This window comes from Globicephala melas, chromosome 16, assembly GCF_963455315.2.
Source record: "Globicephala melas chromosome 16, mGloMel1.2, whole genome shotgun sequence".
In the NCBI taxonomy this organism is placed as follows: domain Eukaryota; kingdom Metazoa; phylum Chordata; class Mammalia; order Artiodactyla; family Delphinidae; genus Globicephala; species Globicephala melas.
Window position 1 is genome coordinate 14,931,114 of NC_083329.1, and position 14,020 is coordinate 14,945,133.

Here is a 14,020-nt window from a genome sequence, read left to right on the forward strand (position 1 = left end):
AGCTAACATCATACTTAATGGTAAAAGATTAAATGTTCCCCCTCTAAGATCAGGAATAAGACAAGGATTTTTGCTCTTGTCACTTTTATTCAACTTTGTATTAGAGATTATAAGAAGGAAAATGAGCAAGACCATAAAATTAAATGCATCTAAATTGGAAAGGAAGAAGTAAAAGTCTCATTATTTGCAGATGACATGATCTTATACATAGAAATTCAAAGAAATCCACAAAAAACTGCTAGAACTAATAAGTGAGTTTAGCAAGTTTGGAGGTTAAAATAAAATAAAAATAAATTGTATATCTAAAACCAGAAGTGAAAAATCCCAAGATAAAAATAATAAAACAATTCAATTTACATTAGTATCAAAAAGAAAAAGTATAGGGCTTCCCTGGTGGCGCAGTGGTTGAGAGTCCGCCTGCCGATGCAGGGGACACGGGTTCGTGCCCCGGTCCAGGAAGATCCCACATGCCGCGGAGCGGCTGGGCCCGTGAGCCATGGCCGCTGAGCCTGCGCTCCGGAGCCTGTGCTCCGCAACGGGAGAGGCCACAACAGTGAGAGGCCCGCGTACAGCAAAAAAAAAAAAAAAAAAAAAAAAAGAAAAAGTATTTAAAAATAAATTTAATGAAACAAGTATTAAATTTAAACCATGAAAATTAGAAAACATTGAAGAGAGAAATTAAAGATAGCCTAAAAAAATGAAAGATATCCCATTTACATGGATTGGAAAACAAAATATTGTTAAGATGACCATACTCTCCAAACTGATCTACAGATTCAACTCACTCTCTATAAAATCCCAGATGGATATTTCTCTCATTGTCAAACTAATCCTGTGATTCATGTGGAAATTCAAGGGCCCAGGATAGCCAACTCAAAGAAAGGAAAGAATACTCTTTTCAACAAATGGTGCTAAGGCAACTGGATATCTAGGTACAAAAGAGAGAAACTGAACCCTTCCCTTACAATATATGCAAAAATTCACTAAAACTTGATAAAAGGCCTAAATTTAAGAGCTACAAGTGATAAAACTCTTAGAAGAAACTACAGAAGTAAATATTCCTTGCCTTGGTTAGGCAATGGATGCTTAGATATGACATCAAAAGCATAAGTGACAAAATATATAACAGATAAAATGGTCTTAAAAATTAAAATTTCTGAGCTTCAAAGGACACTAAAAATAAAGTGAAAAACAACATACAGAATGGGAGAAAATATTTGCAAATCACATATCTGATAAAGGATTTATATCTAGAATATATAAAGTACTCTCTCAACTCTAGAAATAATAACTCTAGAAATAGAAGGGCATTTCCTTACCTTGATAAAAAAAATTTATCAAAAAAACTAGAGGCTGAGGCAAGACGGCAGTGTGGGAAGACATGGAATTAGCATCTCCCCACAACTAGGGCACCTGCTGGCCGCTAACAGGGGACTCTGACACCCAAGGATAAGGGAGGAACCTCAAAGTGAACCAGTAGGACGTAGGGGGACTGAGGAGGGAGGAGAAGTGGAGGCCACACAGGATCAGTGCCCCTGAGGCTGGGGAGATCAGGAGAGGCAGGTGGGAGGGGCTCTCCGGGAAGAGCAGGAGAGGAGCAGAGGGCGACTGCCCCACCCACTCAGGGCCAGGGAGCCTGCTGAGCTCCCAGGCCGATCCCCTGCCCTCCAAACTCCCCTCCAGGCTGCATGAGCCCTTGGGGGCATAGGAGGGAGGCCAGGGAGATCAGGAGAGGTAGGCGGGAGGGGCCCTCCCAGACTGGAGGAGCAGGAGAGGAGAGGAGGGTGTTTGCCATGCCCACTCAAGCCCAGGAAGAATGCTGGGCTCCCAGGTAAGGTTCCTGCCCTCTGAGACCAGGGGTGGGGGCACGCCTCAGCCCCTTCTGTTCCTTGAGCCTAAGTCCCATGCCCCACAGCCCCTAGGGCCTTTTGCAGCCCTGTGGGCCCTGAGCATTGGCCCCGCCCACCACCCAAACCTGGTCCTTGCTTAGGCTCCACCCTCCACAGCCAAGGCCTTCCCCCACACCCTTTTATTTCCGCCCCCCTTGTCTTTTGTACTATTATGGTACTGTTGTACCTCCCAGTTGTTGATTCATCTTTATTTTTATTTTTGTATTCTTCCTAACATATCTCTTAGTTTCCTAGTCTAATTTTATTTTTTACTTTGTTATTGTTCTTGGCTTTTTTGGGTTTGTTTTTTTTTTGCCGCCACAGGCGGCTTGCAGGATCTTGGTTCACGAGCCCAGGGTCGGGTGAAAGTTCCTGCAGTGGGAGTTCCAAGTCCGAACCACTGGACTAACAGAGAACCTCAGACCCCAGGGAATATTCATCTGAGTGAGGTCACGGAGTTCCTCATCTCAGCACCAAGACCCAGCTCTACCCAATAGCCGACCAGAGCCGGAAAGCTCAGGCCAAACAACCAGTAAGACAGGAACACATTCCCACTCATAAAAAAAAAGAGAGATGGCAAAAAAATATGTCACAAATGAAAGAGCAAGGTAAAAACCTACAATGAAGAGGAAATAGGCAATCTACCTGAAAAAGAATTCAGAGTAATGATAGTAAAGAGAATCCAGAATCTCAAAAACAGAATGGAGGCACAGATTGAGAAAATACAAGAAATGTTTAACAAAGATCTAGAAGAACTAAAGAACAAACAAACAGAGATGAACAACATAACAACTGAAATGAAAAATACACTAGAAGGAATCAATAACAGAATAACTGAGTCAGTAGAATGAATAAGTGAGCTGGAAGACAAAATGGTGGAAATAACTGCCGAGGAGCAGAATAAAGAAAAAAGATTTCATTACTATCACACGTAATGAAATTGAAACCATAATTAAAAATCTTCCAACAAACAAAAGTCCAGGACCAGATGGCTTCACAGGCAAATTCTATCAAACACTTAGAGAAGAGCTAACACCGATCCTTCTCAAACTCTTCCAAAAAATTGCAGAGGGAGAAACACTCCCATATTAATTCTACGAAGCCACCATCACCAGATACCAAAACCAGAAAAAGATATCATAAAAAAAAGAAAATTATAGACCAATATCACTGATGAACACAGATGCAAAAATCCTGAACAAAATACTAAAAAACAGAATCCAACAGCACATTAAAAGGCTCAAGTGGGATTTACCCCAGGGATGCAAGGTTTCTTCAATGTATGCAAATCAATCAATGTAATACACCACATTAATAAATTAAGGAATAAAAACCATATGATCATCTCAATAGATGCAGAAAAAGCTTTTGACAAAATTCAACACCGATTTATGATAAAAACTCTCCAGAAAATGGGCACAGAGGGAACCTACCTCAACAAAATAAAGGCCATATATGACAAACCCACAGCAAGCATCATACTCAATGGTGAAAAACTGAAAGCATTTCCACTAAGATCAGGAACAAGACAAGGATGTCCACTCTCACCACTCTTATTCAACAGTTTTGGAAGTCCTAGCCACAGCAATCAGAGAAGAAAAACAAATAAAAGGAATACAAACTGAAAAAGAAGAAGTAAAACTGTCACTGTTTGCCGATGACAAGATACTATACATAGAAAATCTAGAAAACTACTAGAACTAATCAATGAATTTGGTAAGTTGCAGGATACAAAATTAATGCACATAAATCTCTGGCATTCCTATACACCAACAACGAAAAATCAGAAAGAGAAACTAAGGAAACACTCCCATTTACCATTGCAAGAAAAAGAATGTAATACCTAGGAATAAACCTGCCTAAGGAGGTGAAAGACTTGTACTCAGAAGACTATAAGACAGTGATGAAAGAAATCAAAGATGACAAAAACAGAGAGACAAATATACCATGTTCTTGGATTGGAAGAATCAATATTGTGAAAATGACTATACTACCCAAAGCAATCTACAGATTCAATGCAATCCCTATCAAACTACCAATGACATTCTTCACAGAAATAGAACAAAAAATTTTACAATTCGTATGGAAACACAAAAGACCCCGAATAGCCAAAGCAATCTTGAGAAAGAAAAACAGACTTGGAGGAATCAGTCTCCCTGACTTCAAATTATACCACAAAGCTACAATAATCAAGACAGTATGGTACTGGCACACAAACAGAAATATAGATCAATGGTACAAGACAGAATGCCTAGAGATAAACCCACGCACATATGGGCACCTAATTTACAACAAAGGAGGCAAGAACATACAATGGAGAAAAGACAGTCTCTTTCCCAGTGGTGCTGGGAAAACTGGACAGCTATATGTGAAAGAATGAAACTAGAACACTACCTAACACCATACACAAAAATAAACCCAAAATGGATTAAAGACTTAAATGTAAGACCAGACACTATAAAACTCTTAGAGGAAAACATAGGAAAAACTCTCTTTGACATAAACCTCAGCAAGATCTTTTTTGACCCACCTCCTAGAGTAATGGAAATAAAAACAAAAATAAACAAATAGGACTTAACTAAACTTAAAAGCCTTTGCACAGAAAAGGAAGCAATAAAGAAGACAAAAAGATAACCCTCAGAATGGGAGAAAATATTTGCAAATGAAACAACAGACAAAGGATTGATCTCCAAAATATACAAACAGCTCATGAAGCTCAATATCAAAAAAACAAACAATCCAGTTAAAAAATGGGCAGAATACCTAGACATTTCACCAAGGAAGACATACAGATGGCCAAGAGGCAAATGAAAAGATGCTCAACAACACTAATTATTAGAGAAATGCAAATCAAAACTAGAACGAGGCATCACTTCACACCAGTCAAAATGGCCATCATGAAAAAAATCTACAAACAACAAATGCTGGAGAGGGTGTGGAGAAAAGGGAACCCTCTTGCACTGTTGGTGGGAATGTAAATTGATAAAGCGACTATGGAGAACAGTATGGAGGTTCCTTAAAAAACTAAAAATAGAACTATCATATGACCCAGCAATCCCACTAGTGGGCATATACCCTGAGAAAACCATAATTCAAAAAGAGACATGTACCACAATGTTCATTGCAGCACTATTTACAATAGCCAGAACATGGAACCAACCTAAATGTCCATCGACAGATGAATGGATAAAGAAGATGTAGCACATATATACACTGGAATATTACTCAGGCATACAAAGAAACGAAATTGAGTTATTTGTGGTGAGGTGGATGGACCCAGAGTCTGTCATACAGAGTGAAGTAAGTCAGAAAGAGAAAAACAAATACCATATGCTAACACATATATATGGAATGTAAAAAAAAAAAATGGTACTGCTGAACCTAGTTTCAGGGCAGGAAAAGTGATAGACATAGAAAATGGACTTGAGGACATGGGGTGGGAGGGCAAAGCTGAGGAGAAGGAAGAGTAGCATCGACATACATACACTACCAAATGTAAAATGGTTGGTGGAAGCAGCAGCATACCACAGGGAGATCAGCTCAGTGCTTTGTGATGACCTAGAAGGGTGGGATAGGGTGGATGGGAGGGAGGATCAAGAGTGGGACATGTGTATGCATGTGGCTGATTCGTTTTGTTGTGCAACAGAAACTAACACAGTATTGTGAAGCAATTATACTCCAATAAAGATCTATTAAAAAGAACAATTATACTAATGGCAAGAAAATGGAAAGATGTTTTCATTCTAAGAAAGAGCAAGGCAAGATATACTCTCTCACCACTCCTATTCAACATTTTACTGGAAGTCCTAGTTAGTGCAATAAGACAAGAAAAGGGAATAAAAGATATACAAAATGGTAAGGAATAAATAAAACTGTCTTTTTTCACACATGACATAATTGCCTATGTAAGAAATCCCAAACAACAACAAAAAAAAACAAAACACTCCTGGAACTAATAAGTAATTATGGCAAGGTTGTAGGATATGAGGTTAATATGCGAAAGTCAATCGCTTTCTTACATATTAACAATGAACAACGGATACTTGAAATAAAGACACAACACTTATATAGCACCTCCACAAAACTGAAATAGGTATAAATCTAACAAAATATGTCTAAGATCTATATTGGGAAAATTACAAAACTTTGATGAAAGAAATTAAAGAGGTAAATAAAGGGGTAGGCCATATATAATACATGGATAGGACGATTCACTACTGTCAAGATGTCAGTTCTTCCCAGCTTAGTCTATATATTCAATGCAATTCCATCAAAATTCTCACAAGAATAGCCAACACAATACTGAGAGAGAGGAATAAATTCAGAGAACTAATGCTACTTGACTTCAAGACTTACTATAAAGCTACAATAATAAAAACAGTGTGGTACTGGGGAGAGAACAGACACATAGATCAATGGAACAGAAAAATAAGCCCAGAAATAGACTCACAAATAGTCAACTAACTTCTGACAAAAGAACAAAAACAACTCGAGAGAGAGGGCAGTCATTTCAATAAATGGTGCTGAAACAACTGGACATCCACATGCAAAAAAAAAAAAAAAAGGAGTTTGACAGATCTTACACCTTCTACAAAAATTAACACAAAATGAATCATAGGCCTAAATGTAAAATGAAAACTATAAAACTCCTAGAAGATAATATAGAAGAAAATCTGGGTGACCGTGAGTTTACTGATGACTTTTTAGATACAGCACCAAAAGCACAAATCATGAAAGAAAAAAATGATAAGTTGGGTTTCATTAAAATTAAAAACCTTGACTCTGTGAAAGACACCATTCAGAGAATGAAACAGTAAGCCACAGACTCGGAGAAAATATTTGTAGCAAATACCTGATAAAGGACCTGAATCCACAATATAAAAAGAACTCTTAAAACTCAACGATTAGAAAACAAACAACTCAATTAAAGTTGGCAAAAGGTCTGAACAGATACCAAAGAAGACACACAGATGGCAAAATAAGCATATGGAAAAATGCTCATTATAGGTTATTAGGGAATTACAACTTAAAACAATGAAATACCACTACCTATTAGAATGGATAAAATTCAAAACACTGACACCAAATGCTAGCAAGCATGCATAGCAACATTCATTGCTGGTGGGAATGAAAAATAGTACAAACACTCTTACAGAACTAAACATACTCATAAAAATATACACTCTTACCACACAATCCAACAATTGCACTCATTGGTTGAAATTTTATGTCCACACAAAAAACTGCAAGTGGATGTTTATAGCAACTTTATTCATAACTGTCAAAACTTGGAAACAACCAAGATGTTCTTCAACAGGTGAATGGATAAACAACTGTACCACATCCATACAACAGAATATTATTCAGTGATAAAAGAAATGGTCTATTAAGCCATGAAAAGATTTGGAGGAACCTTAAATGCAATCTAAATGCACTTAGCAATCTAAGTGAAAGAAGCCAATCTAAAAAAGGATTTATACTGTATAATTCCAACTATATAACATTCTGGTAAAGGCAAAAACAATGAAGACAGTAAAAATATCAGTGGTTGCCAGAGGTTGGGCAGGGAGAGAGGGAGATGAGCACACATGATTTCTAGAGCAATTGAAACTATTCTATATGATACAGTAGCAGTGGAATATGTCATTATACATGGTGCAAACCCACTGGACCAACAACACAAAAGTAAATCCTAATGTAATCTATGGACTTTAGTTAATAATAATGTATCAATATTGACTCATCAATTGTAACAAACGTACCACACTAATGCAAGATGTTAATAATAGAGGGACTTGGGGTGGGGAAGATGTGAGAGTATTGGGGAAATCTCCATACCTTTTGCTCACTTTTCTTTAAACCTAAAACTGTTCTAAGAACTAAAGTCTATTAATTAAAGGACAACAAAATAAAATGGTGGTGATAAAATCTGCAGTTGCTTTCCCAGATATGATATCTTTACTGCAATAAATAAACCCTACCCTTAGTACCTGGTAAGCAGATAATTTTTTAAAATATATGAATTGTAAAGTGGGATCCGGGTTTCTCACTTTCTAAAGGAATTTACAAATATGGAAGACAGGTCTAAAATAAATCCTGTCATGTTGTATTACATCATTATGCAGTTTAGACAGACAGGGTTTAGACAGACAGACATATATACAGAGACAGAGCAATATACCCACTTCTATAAATAAGTGTAAACATGTGTGTCTTTGTAAATTTTCTGGCTCCATCTTCTGATAGGGTCTATAAACACATCAAAAAGTAATAAACACACCTAGTCCCCTAATCTTGGTTTTTAAATACCATTCTCTACTAAAAGTAATCTAGGTTTCTTGGGGGAAATGACTTACTCCAGCAGGGAAACTACAAGATGTAAACAGATTTTTTTTTTTTTTTTTTTTTTGCATCTATGCCAGAAAGTGTAGAAATGCACTAGAGTGACTGGGGACATGTCTAAAGAATAGAGGAGCCTTACTGAAAGAAGCTCACGATGGCCAAATCTGGGACACTTTGAACACCAAAATAAAGAATAGTAATTGATAATAGAACATTGATTAAAATAAAAATCCATCAATTGATACTGATATAAGTGAACACACAACCTGGGATATTTACAAGGAATAATATTACAATATCACCATTTGGTAACCATCACAGTGATAACAAGAATGATCAATAGATGCTAAAACTAGTGTGTAAAAGTTTAATGAGAAACAAAATATTTACATAGTCTCAAAGTATCTCCACACGGTGTTTATTAAATTAAAAAGGAAAAATTGTATCTTTACAGTGGAGAAACCTGGAAACGCTTTAACCATTACTTTAACCAAGATATGAAAGTTAACCTCTGCATGAACGTCCATAGCAGCCTCATTCAAAATAGTCCAAAGTGAAAACAACCCAAATGTCCATCAACTGATGAGTGGATTAACAATATGAGGTATATTCATACAATGGAATATTATTCAGCCATAAAAAAGAATTAAGTACAGAAATATACTACAGCATGGATGAACCCTGAAAAATTATGCTAAGTGAAAGAAGCCAGATGCAAAATGTCACATACTGTACATTCCATTTATATGAAATACTGAGAATAGGCAAATCTATAGAAACAGAAAGTAGGTTACCGGTTTCCAGGAAATGGAGGGAAAGGGTATAGGAAAGTATAGGATTTCTTTTTGCAGTGATGGAAATATTCTGGAATTATTGATGGTTGCATAACACTATGGATATACTAAAAACCACTGAATTGTACACTTGAAATGGTTACAATGGAGAATTTTATGTTATATGAATTTTATTTCAGTAAAAGTTTTTTCCCCCAAAAAAAAAAAATTCATAGAACACATTTTAGTGATCTAAAATGCAAACTTTAGTGATCAAAATGCAAACCCTGAATCTAATCATGAGGAAACATTAGATTCACTTTTCTTTCTTAGTATTTCTAGAAGTATAGTTGAAATCTTTTTTTTAACTTGAAAAAACTGGAAAAAATACCAAATTTATAATTACAGTTGCAAGTTGTAAATGATAATGTTTAATATGTTCCTTATGTGTTAAAACATATTGTGCTCTTATTATTGTGTTTTAAAAAAACACAATAATAGAGAAAACGACTTCAACAATAGGACAAGAAAATTTGAGGTCTCTACTATCACAGAAAACCCTTGACAGAGAAGAAAAAAATGAAGATGCGGGCTCCTACTACAAGCTCTACAAACATATATGTGAAAAAACGTTATGAGACACCTCATCTAACAAGACTAACAAATCAAGGCCATAATGGCCCTGGTACTCAAAATCATTACAGCAAATTAAAAGTCTCTTAGCAAAGGATAATACAGTACTAATTAATAAAACATCCTAACAATACAAAAGGAATCATTTTTGAGAAATGGGAATTCCTATAAAGACAGGATGTTTTAGATAGTGCTTCAGTGGTACTATATTAATTCTGTACTTTAAAAAATCTTTGCAATCACATATACTTGAAATATGTTTTCATATTAATGCTAATCTGGTTACATGAAATGATTTCTTCTAGCTTCTTAAATTTGGTATAATGAGAATTATTTTTACATTAAAGTATTCAAAGCTAGTTTATTAAACTATCACGTTTTTGTGATTTCTTAAAAATGTAGCTGTCAGAGGTTTTGGAAAATGATATAAGACAATTTTATAAATATGTTATTAGTTACTTATATTCTACTAAATACTGATGAACACGCTATTCATGATGTTTATCCTTGACAATTTCTCTGCATAATGAGTGTCTGAAATATAGTATATATGTATACTATATTTGTACTGCATACATATATGCATTTGTTGAATATATAACTAAAATAACTATTTCATAGGATATATACATTACATATGGGTGTGTGAATGTATTCAAATTTAGGAGAAACTGTCAAAACGTTTTTCAAATGCTTCTACTGGTTTATACACACTTGGATTATCAATATTGTAAATTTTAACCATTTAAGTGGATATGTAGTGGTACCTGAATTTAAATTACCCTGTGGCTAATAAGGTTGAGCAACTTTTAAAATGCGTTTTGGTCATTTGGATATCCTTTTGTTCAAGTCGCTTGCCCATTTTCTCTTGAGTCATCTGATTATTTTCTTGTTGATCTGTAGTACTTCTCTACATATTCGGGAATAGAGACCTTTGTTGACTTTATGTGTTGCAAATATCTCCTACACTGCAGCTTGCCTTTTCACCTTCTTAGTGATATTTTTTAGACATACATAGTTCAGTCTATCATTTTTCCTTTATTAAGAGTATTATTTAAATAGTATTTTTAAAGTCTTTCTTTGCCAATAAAAGCAAAGATGTTTACCCGTTATCTTCTACAATATTTATTATTTTACATTCCATACTTAGATTTACAATTGATCTGAAACTAATTTGTGTACGATTTGAAGCAGGGCCCCAAATTCATTTCTTTCAATTGTATACCAATTGGCCCAGAATAATTTATTGAAAAACGACTCTGTAGTGCCAACTTTGTTACACTAAGTGCCAATAAATGTGTAGGTCTGTCTGGGGAACTCCTATTTGCTACAATGGTCTATGTCGCTATCTTTGCAGCAACACTTAATTACTGTAGCTTCGAATTCATGAAATCTAGTAGAGAAGTCTTCCAGCTTTGTTCTTCTAAAAGTTTTGGTTTAGCTATGATTGGTCTTTCACATTTTTATATAAATTTTTAAATAAGCATGTCAATTTCTATAAGAAAAATACTTTCTGCAATTTTGTTTTGGGATTACATTAAATCTTAACATCAATTTGGGCAGAATAGGTATCTCTACAACATTGTTTCAATTAATTATTATGTATCTTCCATTTATTTAGGTCTTCAATTTCTCACATGATTTTTGAGTTTTCTATGGAAAGATCCTGTGTATATGTCATTAAATTTACATCTCAGGTTGTTGATGTTCTGATGATAAACTGTACTGCTTTTATGGTACTGCTTTTAAATTGTATTTAAAATTGTATTGCTTTTAAATCATCATTTTCTAATTGTTCCTGGTATACAGAATTATATTGGATTTGTTTTCTTTATATTGACCTTATATCAAGCAACCTATTACCCATATATCTTTTATACTTTGTTATTCCCTTTAACTTTAATTGTATTATTGCACTGGCTGGAAATGCCAATACAATGTTGAATAGAAACACTGATAGTAGCCACTCTTATTCATTCCTAAACTTAAAGGAAAATTTTTCAACATTACACTATAATGTTTGCAATAAAGTTTTTCTATTGGTTTGTACGTTTTACCACACAAATAGTTTGCTTCTATTCCTATTGTATTTGAGTTTTCATCATGAATACTTGTTAAATTTTATCTAAATTTTCCTTTGCAACATTTGAGAAGATTATATGCCTTCACTTCTTTATTCTTTTAATGTATTACTCTGATTTTATGAATTTTTAATTTATCTTATATTCTTAGAGTGAACCCAAATGATGTATAAATACTTTTATACTTTTTGTATATTTTCTAAGCAGCATAGGGCTAGGTTTTATTTTTATACCCAGTCCAAAAATCTTTAGCTTTTGACTGGAATATTTGTCTCCTACATTCAGTGTAACTGGAATATTTACTTCCTCACATTTAGTATAATTATGACATATTTGGAGTTAAATATACCATCTTCCTTTATATTTCTCCCAACTTTACTTTGTTCCCTTTCTATTCCTTTCTTGTTTTCTTCCAAATGCATTAAGTACTATTCTCATTTTTCCCTTTACTCACCTGTTGGATATACAGTGTTTTACTTTTATTTTTTGTTGTTACCTAATGATTACAATATAAATCCTTAACTATTAATGTCTACTATAAATTAGTTTTTTATCAATTCCCATATGATACAAGGACCTTAGTAATGTTGAACACCATTTACCCTTCTTCCTGATTTATGTGCTGCTATTATCATCCATTTAAATTTTGTATATATTTAAGCCTCTATTACTATTATAGTATTATATAATAAATAATCACTTAGATATACCCTTTCCATTTCTCTCTTCCTTCTAGTATCTAGGATCATTTTTCTTCGACTTCAATATTTTGAAGATCTATTTAGCATTTTCTTTATTTATTTAGTGTTTGCTGTATTGCAGGTCTGCTGCTGTCAAATTCATCTTGTTTTTCTGAAAAGTCCATGTTTTCCTTCCATTTTTTAAGGGTTTTTCACTGGGTGAAGAACTTTGGACTGATATTTTCCTTCAGCCATTTGAAGACACCATGTCTTCTAGATTCTGGTTTTTCAGTTAAAAAACCAGTTGTCAGTCTTAGTGTTGCTTCTTTAAAGACAATATGCGTTTTTCCCCTCTGGCTGCTTTTCTAATTCTATTTGGGTTTTCATAAGTTTTACAGTGATATTTCTAGGTGTAAGTTTCTTTGTACTCACCCCCTTGGTACTCAAGGAGTTTCTTCAATTTGTAGCTAGCTATCCTTTGTCACTTTCGAAAATTCTCAGTCATTTAAGACTTCAAAAAATGCTCCACATTATCTTCTCGATCCTCTCCTTCTGGACCTCAATTATATGCATGTTAGAACATTTCCACAAGTCCCTTATATTTCTTTCCCTGTTTTATTTTTCATTCTTTGTCTTTCTTTATTTCAACATGGGTATTTCCTTCTGACCCATCTTCCATTTCATTAATCCCCCCTCAGCTGTGTCTAACCTGCTGTAAACATATCCAAAGAATTCTTAATTCATTTAATCTACTTCCATTTCTATAATTTCCATTTCATTCTTTAGTAAAAGTTTCCAGTTGTCTGTTAATATTTTCCTACCTTATATTTTAATTCCTTCATCATAAAATCCTAATTATTTTAAAATTTCTGTCTGAAAATGCCATTGTCCTATAGGTATATTTCAAATGGCTGGGTTTTTTTCCTGGCTTTTCTTTTCCTAAACCTTATTATTTTTTGTTTTGTAACAAATATTGTATATGAAATAATTTGAGGCTCTGTATGATATTGTCTTCCTCAAGAGAGGATTTACTTTTGCTCTGCCACGAGTTAGACTATGGGCAGAGCACCAAAACCAATGAAAGACCATGATGATTCAAAGGTAAGTTTATACTCACTCATAGGTTTAGAACTTCAGGAACCAGACTACATTGTGAAGTGTGTAACAAGACCCCTATTCCTTGGCACACCTAGAAATCCATTTTGGTCCTCCATATTGATTGACGAAAGCTCTGCTCAGTTTCTCAGGCAGTTTTCAGGATTTATAATTGTCTCAAGGACAAAAGTTGTGCAAAATGCCAGTCATACCTCCCTTTTCATTCTATCTCTCCTTAATCTTGACCAACAAATAGGACTGTCTTTATAGTCCCATGATGCCTCAAAAAGATGTAACTCCTAATTTTTCTCAGTGGAAATAGTAGTCCAGAATAATCCATTTCCCCATTGAAAAAGAATTTCTCTAAACACACATTTACTAATAGCTCAGCAAGGTAGCCTATCTACTAAAATATAATACTGCATTTTATTAAACTAAAAAAATGAAAATTAGGAAAATTACCCAAAGGAAAAGTCTTCATTTTTTTAATTTCATCTTCCTTTTTTTAAATAAAGTGTAAATTAGAA

The 14,020-nt window shown here is 34.6% G+C and overlaps 1 protein-coding gene across 2 annotated transcripts in view; it reads right to left on the bottom strand.

Moving 5' to 3' along the window:
- The window catches only part of ATRNL1 (attractin like 1), a 683,154-nt gene that overhangs the window by 580,212 nt on the left and 88,922 nt on the right, over nt 1-14,020 (bottom strand). The window lies entirely within an intron of this gene.